This window comes from Lissotriton vulgaris, unplaced genomic scaffold, assembly GCF_964263255.1.
Source record: "Lissotriton vulgaris unplaced genomic scaffold, aLisVul1.2 SCAFFOLD_2034, whole genome shotgun sequence".
Lineage (NCBI taxonomy): Eukaryota > Metazoa > Chordata > Amphibia > Caudata > Salamandridae > Lissotriton > Lissotriton vulgaris.
In genome coordinates this window covers 378,285-391,362 of record NW_028243712.1, presented here as the reverse complement: position 1 = coordinate 391,362, position 13,078 = coordinate 378,285, and the positions used below count along the sequence as shown (strand labels likewise).

At 42.1% G+C, this 13,078-nt stretch overlaps 1 long non-coding RNA gene across 1 annotated transcript in view; it reads right to left on the bottom strand.

Annotated features, from left to right (window-relative positions):
- The window catches only part of LOC147668247 (uncharacterized), a 320,115-nt gene that overhangs the window by 36,899 nt on the left and 270,138 nt on the right, over positions 1-13,078 (bottom strand). The window lies entirely within an intron of this gene.

Genomic DNA, 13,078 nt, shown 5'->3' with positions numbered 1-13,078 from the left:
AATTCTGAACAAAGCACAGATATGAAAATGCACTGCACTTCACAGGAGGTAACATCTGGTATAGAATTATAGTACTTTTATCTTTGTTTATGGCCACTTTGACTTTGTAAAGGTGCATATCATACAATTCACGCAAACCCAAAGAAGTCAGTGTGGTCTCCACCTAACGCAGCCATTGAATTCAGTGCGTGATCCAGGTTTAGTATGTCCCTTACCACTGATTGGTTCAATTTAACAGTGGCCCTTTTCCATATTGAGTGCCACTAAAGTATTGGGGCCATTTTTATCACATCACTAATGAAGTGCAGGCCTACTTCGGTATGGCAGCTGAAATCCGAGCAAGCACGAGGGGCAGATAGTAATATTTTACAAAAAGTGCCTTTTTACAAGCTGCAGCTCTCCAACGTCCACCATACCCCAGATTGCTGCCACATATGTAGAAATAACTTTGGTCTTGGCCAAATAAGTCCATTATTTCAGGGTTAGGTTTTTAGTCTAATTTATTTGAGAATCTAAAAGTTGTGACGATACTTTATCATAAAATTGGTTCTACTCATCACCATATCCTTCCAGCTTAATTTTTAGCCAAAAAGCTCTCCCAAATAAGTACATTTATCCACCACTTCTATTCTTCTATTGCCTATGAAGAATCTCGTTTTCAGGACGAGCCCCGGTAGTTAAAACAAATGCTTTGGACTCGTTAATGTGTAGATCCAAACTTGCCAAAAAACATATATACTCCTCTATGAGACATGGCAGTTCAAAAGGAGTTCTGGCTAAAAGTACAGAGTCATCTGCATAGAGGAGTATTGGAAGGGGGACAGCCTGTATCTATGAGATATTTTTTGCCTTCTCTACCAAGACCCAATATAAATTAATAGTGTAAAGGACAAATAAAAATGAGGCAAGGATGCAGCCTTGCCTCACACCTTTTCGATGTTAAAGGATTTTGTATACTCCCCTTGTTTCCCGTACCTCACGCAAGCCATCGCTCCAGAGTACAGCTGCCTTATAAAAGATAACATTGATGCATCTACTGTGAGAAATTGGCCTGGCATATGCTGTCCACTATTCTAGTGGGCACCTTGCACCAGTCCAAACGACCCTTATTGATGGTAGGTTTAAAGACAATCTATATAGAAAGCTATCCTAGTGATAGCTGTGGAGAGCATCCTTCAGGTCAAGTCTTGAAGGAATGTAAAGCAGCTTGTTTTACCAGTCTATAATCTCATGAATGACCACATTAAAGTAGAACCACACCAGGTACATTATATATATATATATATATATATATATATATATATATATATATATATATATATATATATATATATATATATATATATATATATATATATGTATATACATATATATATATGTATATACATATATATATATATATATATATATATATATATATATATATATATATATATATATATATATATATTATATGTATTCATTCTAAACACATCAGTCTCTTTATGAGGCTAGAGGCAAAAGTACATTCAGTAAACTTATTTAGCACACAGTAAATAAGCACAATATACATGGAGCACTAGGGGCGTACCAAACCATATATTAAGAAAGTGGTATAAGAACCATGACTGACCGATACAAGGCTTAGAGCCTTTAGAACTGCTGGGGCCACCAGGAACCAGTCAAACAGCATGAAGGGGGAGTTCCCAATGATAGACAAGAGGAGATTACTCCAACAATCCAAGAAACGCCCATAGAACAACTAAATAATATAAAATATTTATTTTTATTCACATATCGAGCTGGTAAGAGTGCCCTACTTCTTCGGACAATGTTTCTAGCCTTCTATAGCTGGGCCGCCATTTTTCCTTCATCGGACGCTTCAGTTAAGCTCTAGTGGTCTGAACCATCCCGTACGTCCAGGTGCTCCGGATTGTTATTATGGCACATGATATTTAAAGACCTCTCCCGGCCTCGCCTTTACTGCATCCGGCCGTTGCCCGGGAAGGGGGGGGGGATCTGCCATCGCTCTGTTCATCTTAGAGGAGCGTTTGTCCATTTTTAAAGGTAAGGACTGGGACCTGGAGTTCGGATTTCGGCAATAGACGTCCGTGACACTTCCTCTGCCCTAGTAGCATGTTTATCTGTTCTTAGATCGCCCAGCAATTTGCTTCTCTGGTCTATCGGCAATTTACTTAGACTTAGCAGCCTGTTTATTTCCCTTCTTTAGACCGCTTACAGCGTCATGAGCTTTCAAAGTAGACCTCTGTCAACTTTCAAATGAATGGTGTAGCCGCCTTACTGATTCTCAGGTAGTTTCTTTTACTTTGTATATTTATCTGTCGGTTACGGACCCCCTCGAGTTAATCTAGTTTAGTCTTTCCTTCACCCCTGCTCTCACCTTATACCTAGAATAGTGCACCCTTGAGGGTTATGTACTGTTGATAGCCTTGGTTAAATTCCGTCCTTTTATAACACTTTTGACTATACTAGATATTGTTTGTTCCCAGGTTTCCTGCTACCTGAGTCCCATCTATCTTTCCTGCTTGAAGCTGCTTTTTTAAATACATTACTTATATGCATTTCGGACCCCATTTGAACTGTGTCATCATAATACTAGCGGAGGTAAGGATTTTGTACTTTTTAATTCTTGTGACACGAGGGGATGTAGGGGAGCTTAGAGGGCCCCCTGTTCTCTCTAGAGACCTGTAGAGATAATTAGTCTCTCTTACTAGGTTTACAGCGAGTGCTGTACATGTTGCTACGTTAGACTAGAGTGCCCTGTTTTTTGCGCTGATCTTGCGTGTCTATATATATTCTTTCAGCGTGTCACATCGTATCCGATCTCTATTTGGGTCCTGCCTTCTTGCTTTGGATACCTGGAAAGCTTCGCCTACCTCCACCTACCCCCTTTAGGATATCGCCTAGGGCCTTTTCTATGTCGGCTATATGGTATGCCCTTACTAGGAATATGCAATTCACTTGGTTAATTGGTGTTTCCCTTTTCTGCCTAAAAACACTCTTCCATTACTTATTGCGAACATGATGGGAACCTATTTATTTATCTCTCCTTTGGTGATGGCCCTTCGCACATTCTTGTGTTATCAGGTTTCCACATGGTCTTTAAGGTGTTATCGTAGTATCTATTTGATTAGTGCATGTTGGTGCCAGTACACAAAATAACATTGTCTACGTCCCCCATGTGCGTATGAATTCTGCCTTACTTGTTATTATGCCATGTTCTCCCTTTTTTATTGTATTATACATATTCTTATCTCATTCTTTCTCGCCCACAGATATGTTCTGTCAGCCACGACTGTTATTAGGACACCCACCCATTCTTGGGGTTTTCCTATTTTGAGAGCTTGTGCCTTACTTCATCACCTGTGTTCAGCGCCCTGATGAAGGAAGCCTGTACTGGCACTTTTCCGAAACGCGCGTCGGCGCTTTCTGTGGATGTTTATGTTTGAATGTGATTGTGTGTTGTGGTATTTGAATGATTCTGGTTTGATTGTTTGAGTGAGTGAATTGTGTGCCAATCTTTTATTGATGCTTGTGTCCTCTGGCTGATGTTATATTCATTATATTTTTAATGTATGTGTCCTGAAAAAATGTATATAAAAATATGAGAAAGAAATATATTATGCACCAACTAGTTTTGATAAAAACAATGTCTATGTGAATAAAAATAAATATTTGATATTATTTAGTTGTTCTATGGGCGTTTCTTGGATTGTTGGAGTAATCTCCTCTTGTCTATCATTGGGAACTCCCACTTCATGTTGTTTGACTAGTTTCTCGCCCTGGCGGGTTGTTCCCTTTTCATTGTTGCTAGGATTCAGGGTACCTCTTCTGTTTTTTGCATTGCCACCAGGAACCACCCAAGGTAGTGACACAGGGGACCCACGGGGACAAGTGCAGTGTCTGACCACAGCCGGGATTCACCGTTAACTTCTATTGGGAAAGTCGTGGTTGGACAATTCCAGATTAGGGACACTTAGAAGAGGACTTGGAACAAACCCCTTTAGAACTAGGAGTTTCTAGAGTCAACACCCACGGGAGCACCAGAGAACTCTAGTTACCTCACCCAGGAATGCCAGGTGCATAGGTGTCTTTTCGTTTCGGGTTTCGTCGTCAATTTCAGTGGCAAGCTGCTGCAAAGTGCTGCTGGCAACCAAGTGGAAAGTGTCCGGATGGATCCAAGGATGGATTGGAGATGTGAAGAACCTGAAAGCAGAGGGGACAGAGTCTGGGTCACTTGCCAGTGACCAGGAAGGAGATGGGAAGATGCCAACCGATGTCGAGTGATTTCAGGTGAAGAAGCTTGACTTCAGCCACGAGGACCAGTAAGCGTCGAGGACAACCAGGAGCTGGATTTGATCTGTTCCACAAAGGATGTCGAGTGCTGCGGTATAGGATTCTGGATTGGACCAAACAAGCCTTGGCAACAGCAACCCATGCAGAAAGCAGAGATTGGCTTCGGTGCAGATCAGCATGGTCTGAGGGACTCACCCTTTGGAGGGGAGTCAAGGCACGTCTGGAGCAACCTGGGAAGCCCAAGGAAAAGACTAGTTACTTTTGTGGGGACCCACCAGTCGACGGACCAGGGATCGCGAAGGGGCCTCAAGCATAAATGCTAGAAGCAGGCTCACGGAACACTTGTGGAGTGTAGGCCCACAATCTTCAGTGCAGACGGTGCTCAGGGCTTGGACTACAAGTAGCCCAATGCAAAACTTTGGGAAACCTCAGGAAGTGGATGCACTAGCAAATGTGCACGTGTCCAGGAGTTCCGGTCCCACATCACTCATGAGGGCTGCGGGTCTCAGCTTTGCTGCGATCTTGTGTCGGCCTCTGAAAAGTCTGGAAGTCCATGTCCTGAGTCACAAATACTTTAGGGTCCAGCAGGAGCCTTGGAAATGCAGACCGGCAAGATGCTTCTTTGGTGCCTGTTTGAACAGGGGAGTCACTCCTTGACCCCAAGGGAGATTCTTAAGTCTTCTAGTCGATGTACAATGTTGACGTTCCAGGATATATGTTGCAGAGTTTCTTCCAGGTGTAATCTGAAGTTCTAAGGACTGGGGTCCCATACTTATACTAAGTTAGGGGGTTGGACATACTCTGGGGACCCACCTATGGGAGGGTCTAGGGAGGGGTTGGCTACACCCCTTTCCCTTTGTCCAGTTTCACGCCAGGGCAGGGGCTGAGTGTCCCCGTAACAGGTTTGAACTTGGATATGCACCGAGACACCAAGTGTGCCCCCAGTACTGTCTGAAAAGCTTTCTATGAATGTACCTACCCAGCCCCAATACACTAAAGCCTGTCTGGGAGGTGGTTACACTTCCCTGTGACAGGAAACCTATTGTCCAGGCCTCCCTGCCTGAGTTTCATCCAGCAGCAAGAGGTGAGACTTGTGTCTGTGGCTGCAGCATCCATTTTGTGATGCTGGGGCTCTTTTAAACTATTACCGGTTAGGTCAGTGTGTACATGTCTCTCCCTCTAGAAGGGTGGAATTCTACCACCACCTGGCGGGGTGGGGGGGGGGGAGGGAGTATTATTCCAAAGTGTTTGACACCAAACATGATCTGTTTCCGTGCAGCCATTCCAAAGTTAGCATTTACCGCGAGGTTATAATGCACTTAAGAGTATATGGTCTGGCTGCATCACAGAACAGCTTCAGAGAATAGATTCTGAAAGCTGCAGAGGGGTCCTGCTCATGCACGGGCACCCTCTCACACAAAACCAAGCACTCTGCCTTCAGGATTGATAAGGCCGGCCATAGGAGTGACTTATAGGTATATATGTGTCAGTGATTAAAGGTAGATCTAGGTAACCTATATCTTAGTAAGAGGTGCCTGCTCCACCTTACCCAGGCTGCAGTATCAGACCTGTGGTGCCATTTTGGAAGGCTTCCCAGGGGTGGCATAATACATGCTTCAGCCCCTGGTAGGCCTCTGGGGTACATATGCCCTTAGTACCTAAGGTACCATATACTAGGGACTCACAAGGGTAACACAGTAACCAATCTGGAGTGTACCTAATGTACATGCAATCATTTTAGAGAAGCAGCAGCTAGGCTGGAGTCCTGGTTAGCAGGGCCCCAACCAGACTAGTCGAAAAACAGTGAAACACCAGCAAAAAGTGGGGGTAACCATAGTAAGCAGATCCTACTCTCCTACAAATCTCCCCCCCAAACGCAGTGACATTAAACTAACATTGACCAGTTGAGTCTTCATGTTCTAAGTGGAAATACCTGGAGAGTCCATCTGCATTGGCATGGTTACTCCCAGGTCTGTGTTCCACTGTATAGTCCATCCCCTGTAGGGAAATGGACCACCTCAAAAGTTTAAGGTTTTCACCCTTCATCTGTTTTAGCCATAAGAGGGGCAGCTAATCGTCAGTCTGAACAGTGAAGTGAGTGCCAAACAAGTATGGCCTCAGCTTCTTCAGAGCCCAAACCACAGCAAAGGCCTCCCTCTCAATAGCGGACCAACGTTTCTTTCTAGGGTCAGCTTTCTGCTAATAAAATCTACTGGCTGGTCCTGACCATCAAACAATTGTGATAGCACAGCCCCTACCCCCAAGCATCTGTTTGGAGAATGAATTCCTTGGAGTAGTTAAGACTTTGCAGAATTGGTGCAGTGCACATGGCCTGCTTCAGGTCATCAAATGCCTTTTGACAGCTAACTGTCCACTGACCTTTCTTTGGCATTCTTTTAGAACTTAAGTCATTCAGAGGTGTCACAATGGAACCATACCCCTTGAAAAATCTTCCGTAGTACCCAGTCAGGCCCAAGAAAGCTCGGACCAGAGTCTGGGTAGTTGGAGCAACCCAGTCCATGATGGTCTGGATTTTGCTCTGCAATGGTTGAACCTGGCCTCCACCTACAAGGTGGCCCAGGTACACAACCTGACCTTGACCTATCTGGCACGTAGTAGCCTTGATAGTTAAGCCTGCCTTCTGCAGGGCCTCCAAAAAATTTCTCAAGTGGACCAGGTGATCCTCCCAGGTGGAGCTAAGACGGCAAAATCATCTAGATACGCTGCACAGTAGTTTTCCAGGCTTGTTAGGACTTTGCACCTGCAACTTTTCAAAGGTTGGTGAACATTCTTCAGACCAAAGGGCATTACTACAAATTGATAATGCCCACTAGGGGTTGAAAATGCTGTCTTTGGCTCTGCATCATCAGCTAATCTGATCTGCCAGTAGCCAGCTGTAAGATCAAATGTGCTCAAAAACTTGGCGGTTTAGTGTAGTTCCTATTTTCCCAATAGGATCTGCACCTTGGAATAACAAACAGCAGTGTAGACGTAGGACTGAGGTCATCTAGGTCTCTACTGACTATGTTAAACTTAATTTAGGTTTGCGCCAGCTAGCTCAGAGGTCACTGGAAACTTTCTTGAATGAAGAGGGATGGATAACCTTCCCTGGCTCAGACAAGAAGGGATTCAGTTTCTGACAACCGCATAAACATGACAACTTTGCTCCCTCAGAATAATAGTATATCTCTATAGTCGTGTGAAAACAATAGACAGATATTTCACTCAGTCAGCAGTGCATACTTAGTTTCACCAGAGTGCAGAGAAATAGAGAGACAGGCGTTTTCAACAAAAAGGTGTTATTTATTGAGCAGTCTTCTTTCTCATACAAGAGAAATGAATTGCCACAATTGCAATACTTAAAGTAAAGTAGAGTGCATACAGTAAAAGTAGTATTATGAAATAATACTGTAAAAGCATGGATACGGTTTCTTAGCCATATGATACTTTAAAATGGATAAAATATATACATACATAAATACATTGACTAAAAGGCTCAACTGGTGCTTCTAACTACGCCTACCCCGGTGTACATGACCTAAGCCTAATACTTGGGAAGGGACAAGTAAGTAGCAATGTTAAGTTGGTTAAGATAATTTTTTCCATGAATCTGCATCAAGAATTCTCTTAAGGGTTTAGTCAGCTCCGTACCTTAGTAATAGAATGTGGGAGGTCTGGTATCTCTTTCCTCAGGACTCTATATTCCAGCAACCCGCAAGGGTAGGCTGGAAACACCGGAGCTGGATTTTCTCAGCTGGAGAAAAAGACAGCGTCTCTCTGTGCGTCAAACAGGAGGGGCGGCTTCCGCGGGCACTCGCATCAGCTGAACTCTTGGGCAAGTAGATGGCCGCTCTGCTCCAAACCACTGTGTGTTTGCTTAAGGCAACTGTTGGCATTTTATACCTGAAAGGTGCCGGGTTTGACGTAAGGTTGGACATAAGACGTCACCAAGAACAAACAGTTCTTGCAGGACTTCAGGAGTCCTTGTTCAAATAGAAACAAAAGCAGGGGGGTTTTCCCGGGCTGCTGGAGGCTTGGTTTGTTTAAAGAATGAGTTGTGCTTTCTAGGAGTCTATGGGAGTAGCCGTGCTGTGCTTTGGATTGCATGGGCTATTACTGAATAGGAATCGGATTCTCATGCCTTTGTCAGAACATTATTGATTATAACCTCACAAGGGCATAAATGGGGAATATCGAATTCGGGTCCTAGATAACACAACACCCACTCCACGAATTGATGTCCATCATTACTAAAACTAAGCAATATTAAACATTCAAAGGTGCATGTGTTTTTTTCCGACCCACCCCAAAATACATATTTCGCATTTGAAATGGTATACGGTAAATACACGGAAATGAGTATTTGTTCTGTACGCTTTTCAAGCAGTGTTATCATTCAGAGAAATGCATATATATATCAGCTGAAAGAATTGCAAAAATTACACATGAAATGGCTCTAAATACAGAAAAGGTTGAGACCATTTCATCACATATTTATACAAATTTCTGTATATGTGCTAGAGGCTGAGGTAAAATATTGTCTCTAGTATCCTAAAATAGAAGCTCTGTTCTCTAAGAATAGTTCTTCTTGAAAATATGGGCAAAAATAATTTCGCTTTCAGGGGAAAAGTTCCAAATATTTTCTGTAGCTTTGTTTATCAAAAACTGAAGGCCGAATTCAGAGTTCAGGGAACGCTATGTGCTCACTGTTTTTATTAAGAGTTATTCTCGTTGACTGGAGAGAACATTATCTCAGACATACCCGCAAAAAATTGGTCTACCACATCAGGTGAAAGTTCGACCAAGTATGAAAATGCTGCAACTGTGCAGTTCTCTGCGTGAGTGCTATCATCGATGGTTGGATCAGCAATGCTCACAGAAGGCTGTACCTGTTCAGTGCTGCTTTCCTCTTACCTCACAGCCACATACTCGCAGTGGTGAAGTCTCAACAAATGCCGTCATCAGAATCGGTAGCCGCTGGGGACAACACTATGCATGAGTCGTTACCGGACCTAGCAAAGTATCGATATCCATTGGTACTGCTGATTTTAGTGTAAGACAGATGTCCAACACGCATTCTTCTCCGCATAGCAGACATCGAAGCACAGGTATGATGCAATCTTGCCAGATCGGTCTGAATGAAAGAAACCAGGTTGTACTTAGATCTCTTAGCCGGGCCAATCCGAGGACCTTAGTGATATGGTCTCGGTATCGTATTGATAGGATCGTTTCTTCCATCGTTGCTAGAGTCTTGTCTGTGGATTGGCTTGCCATATTGGTGCAGAAGAAGCAAAAATTAAATTCCTGCCACGAGTCCCAAGATTTAGGGTAGGCCGCCAAAGACAGAATGGACAAAATTTGTGAAGATGCCCAGAACTGTTTCAAATGGTGTTAACAGTCCCGAAAAAATTGTCTTAAATACATGTGCGATGCCACTGGTATCAGACGTGTTTAAGATTTGGCTTAATACTTCTACGAAATGTACGGGGCAATTTGTTGATAAAAGGGTATGTATCTCTGCTGTTGTCCTTGCAACTTGCAGATCATATGTTTCTTTTGGTGACGTTAGAGGCACAGTTGTTTAAGCAGAATGAAGTCTATTCTTTTACAAAGTATCAATTCGAATAGAAGAGATATTCAACCAAGGCCATAACGCAGTCCCCATATCTGGATTGTTGTGTGGATACAATACTTGCATACAGCAAACGGCCCTGGAAGTCACAGTTGTCAGATAGGCTTCTCCTGGTAGCATGCCACAACAGCTGTGGTCACTTATTAAAATGTAACTACCATTAGAAAGTGGTCTAAAAAATGGCACTATCTGATTTGCAGGCTTGCCATTTAGGTGACATGAAAGGTTATATGAAGACCCTTCGCAGTCTCCATGCAAATTAATTCCTTGACACAGAAGTGTACCGCTTAGTGATTTTTTACAATTTTTACCACTAAGAAATACCTCTCTGTTTCCTTCACTATAACATTTGTGTGTATAAGGTAAATCCCAGGTTGATTTGATGTATTCTTTACCCATCCTTTCATACTGGCCTGCTGGTATATACTCTTGACGGTAGTTAAACTGGATAGTTGTTATCGTAATTGTAATCGTTGCATGTATTATCCATTCAATGACAGGTCTTTCTGACATTGTCAATGGTAATCTCTCAAGTTTTTCAATGCTCAGGATTGTATATTCTGCTCCTTTTTGTGCCAAACTGATTTGTTTATCAGTAAGGTTAAAGAGACCGAATAATGACGTTGTGTTGATTAAACGCCATGGTACGTAGCCTGAACGCAGATTTTGCAACATCCATCCAAGCTTTACAATAGAACGTAATTGAGACTGACCATGTTGTAGCATTAGTAAGTCCTGCTCTATTATATCAAAGGCAGACAATACAATACTGTCCAGTGAATATATTCTGGAAGACAGAGTCGTTAACCCATTGTCCACAACAGAAAGTGATTTTTCCAAATTAATACGATAGATTTCTCGTATTTTTTCTGCTGTCTCAATTTGAATTACTTCCCATGCTTCGTTGTATGCAGCGTATATACCGGCCGCTATGAAACGTTTTTGACGCTGTTTGCGTGGTCCCATTAAGAAATCACGCAAGTCAGCACCGTCTTTAAGTAAAGTCAAGTGTTGCTTAATTTCAGCCAGTGTGGATATCTGAAGCCACTCAAGGCATAGTTTTCCTACACTGTATATTTTAACTATCCCTGGATGTTGTCTCTGGGAATATCTAGGGTCTGGTCTGGTCATTTTGAACCCCTGTGATTTGTTCAGGAATCTATCTTGACAGTTATTCGTGTCTGTTGGCCAGATCAACCACTTTTTCCAATCAGTGTGTGTTCTGTTTTGTTATAAAATATTAGAAACGTCCATCTCCACATCAGTAGTGCTGTCACTATCAGGCATGGGTTTTGGAATAGACGGTGTGTTCATGTCTTTTATCTTAGCAAGGCCTATACAAGTAGTTTGTTGAATTGTGTCATTCAAGAAAATTATTTGTTCTGGGATCATGAAGGCCCTTAACAGTGCTTCTAGGCCTTGTACTTGCCAATCTTTGGAACCCCAGATTGTTTGTTTCAATGGTGTTTTTCCAAATTTCGAAACCTAATGTAGACATTTTGTCATAAATTTTTTTTGAATGAATCAATTTAGTATTTGTCAACATTGTTTTCATTCCTGTTCTATTTGACATTTTAAAATAAAACGTTCTTGGGTCACTGTTATTAAGTCCTGATAAGTATTGGAATTTATCAGAAAACCTTTTTGAACTGCCTTTTGGTGGAGTAGGACAGTGTTCCCACTGGTTAAAAGATAAAACATTTCTAGGCTGAGCACTTGTATGCAAATAGTGATCACCATAATGGTTGTAGCAGTAAAGCTCTTCATAATTGGACGAACCCTGCAAGTAATCTTGTTCTGTAAATGTTGCTGACATTACTAAATCTGACATCATATTATTAATGTTTTCAAAGTCCCAGTCATCAGAGAAGGTACTAGGTGTTACAAAATCACTTAATGAAATCTTGAGCTGGTGGGTATACTTTAAAAGCTCGACCAGGCCCAAAATGTCATAATCAGTTCTGTCCCATGCTACCCCACCGGGTATTGGAATGGCTGTGATGTTTACTGATCACAGTTCTCTTTTCTCGATGTGAGAAGATGTGTGTGGCTTGAGGACCAAGTTGATGTTCTGACTTGCTGTGTCCATCGTACTATATTTTCCTTCAATGAATCTTCCCAAACATATAACCACGATCAGCCAAAGCAGGAGGAAAAGTACACCTAACATAATCCAAAATTCAATCCATGGTGAAATTAGGTAAGTCTTTTCAGTTGTTGGAAAAGTTCAATTACTTTGTTTTTAAAACTCTGTGTTGGAGGCGTTTCTTCATGTTCGCTTGGGTCTTCAGAGAAATTATCGAAGTTGATGAAGTAGCCTGATGCAGTTCTGTTAATTGTTTGAATTGCTTCCGGATTTTCATTTGCTTTTGCATTTTATGTTACATTAGAATAGTCTGAGGCTACATCATTGTAGATTGGTGTTTCTTGACGAACTGTTATTATTTGGGTTTCAAGAGGCACCAGTTTCATGGCATTATTGCACAGTCCTTTCTTATTCAATGCCGATTTCTCCAATTTGATTAGTCTCTCAGCATGAGCCTCTTGGATTGTAGCAAACTTTGGTATTCTGCTATTTCTTGGGAGTCCACAGGGCCTACTACTCATTATTGGCCACATGATTGAGGTTTTACCAGGTCGATGGATACAACTCGGTTCTCCTTTTTACCAGCAAGGGTGATAGCTATCAACGGAACAAGATCAGTAGTACTAAGACAGAAGACGGGTACTGCTTTTCTGTATGAAGGCCCAAAGTCCTTCTTTACCAGGATCTGTTCCCTGACCAGATCCCCGATCTTTGGAATCCAGACAGGTCTTGCTGGGACAGGTAGTTTTTCTTCAGTGGATGTCGACTGTTGTTTCAACTTTGTTACTCAGGTTTTTTCTTTTTTCCTTTAGATCCTGTAAAACAGCCAAACGATCTTTGATATCAAAGCTTTTTTCTTCTACCGCTGAAGTGTGGCTATCTAGGTCCTGAATAAGCATTCTAGTTCCGAACAATAGTTCATATGGAGTGAGACCTTTTAGAGAGTTTCTTGGCAGATTATTAAGACTACGTTGGACACTTGTTAAATGTTTGACCCACCCATCACCTGAACCCAATACCTTCGCCGTTATAGATTGCTTTATGTCCCGTTTTTTTCTTTCCAC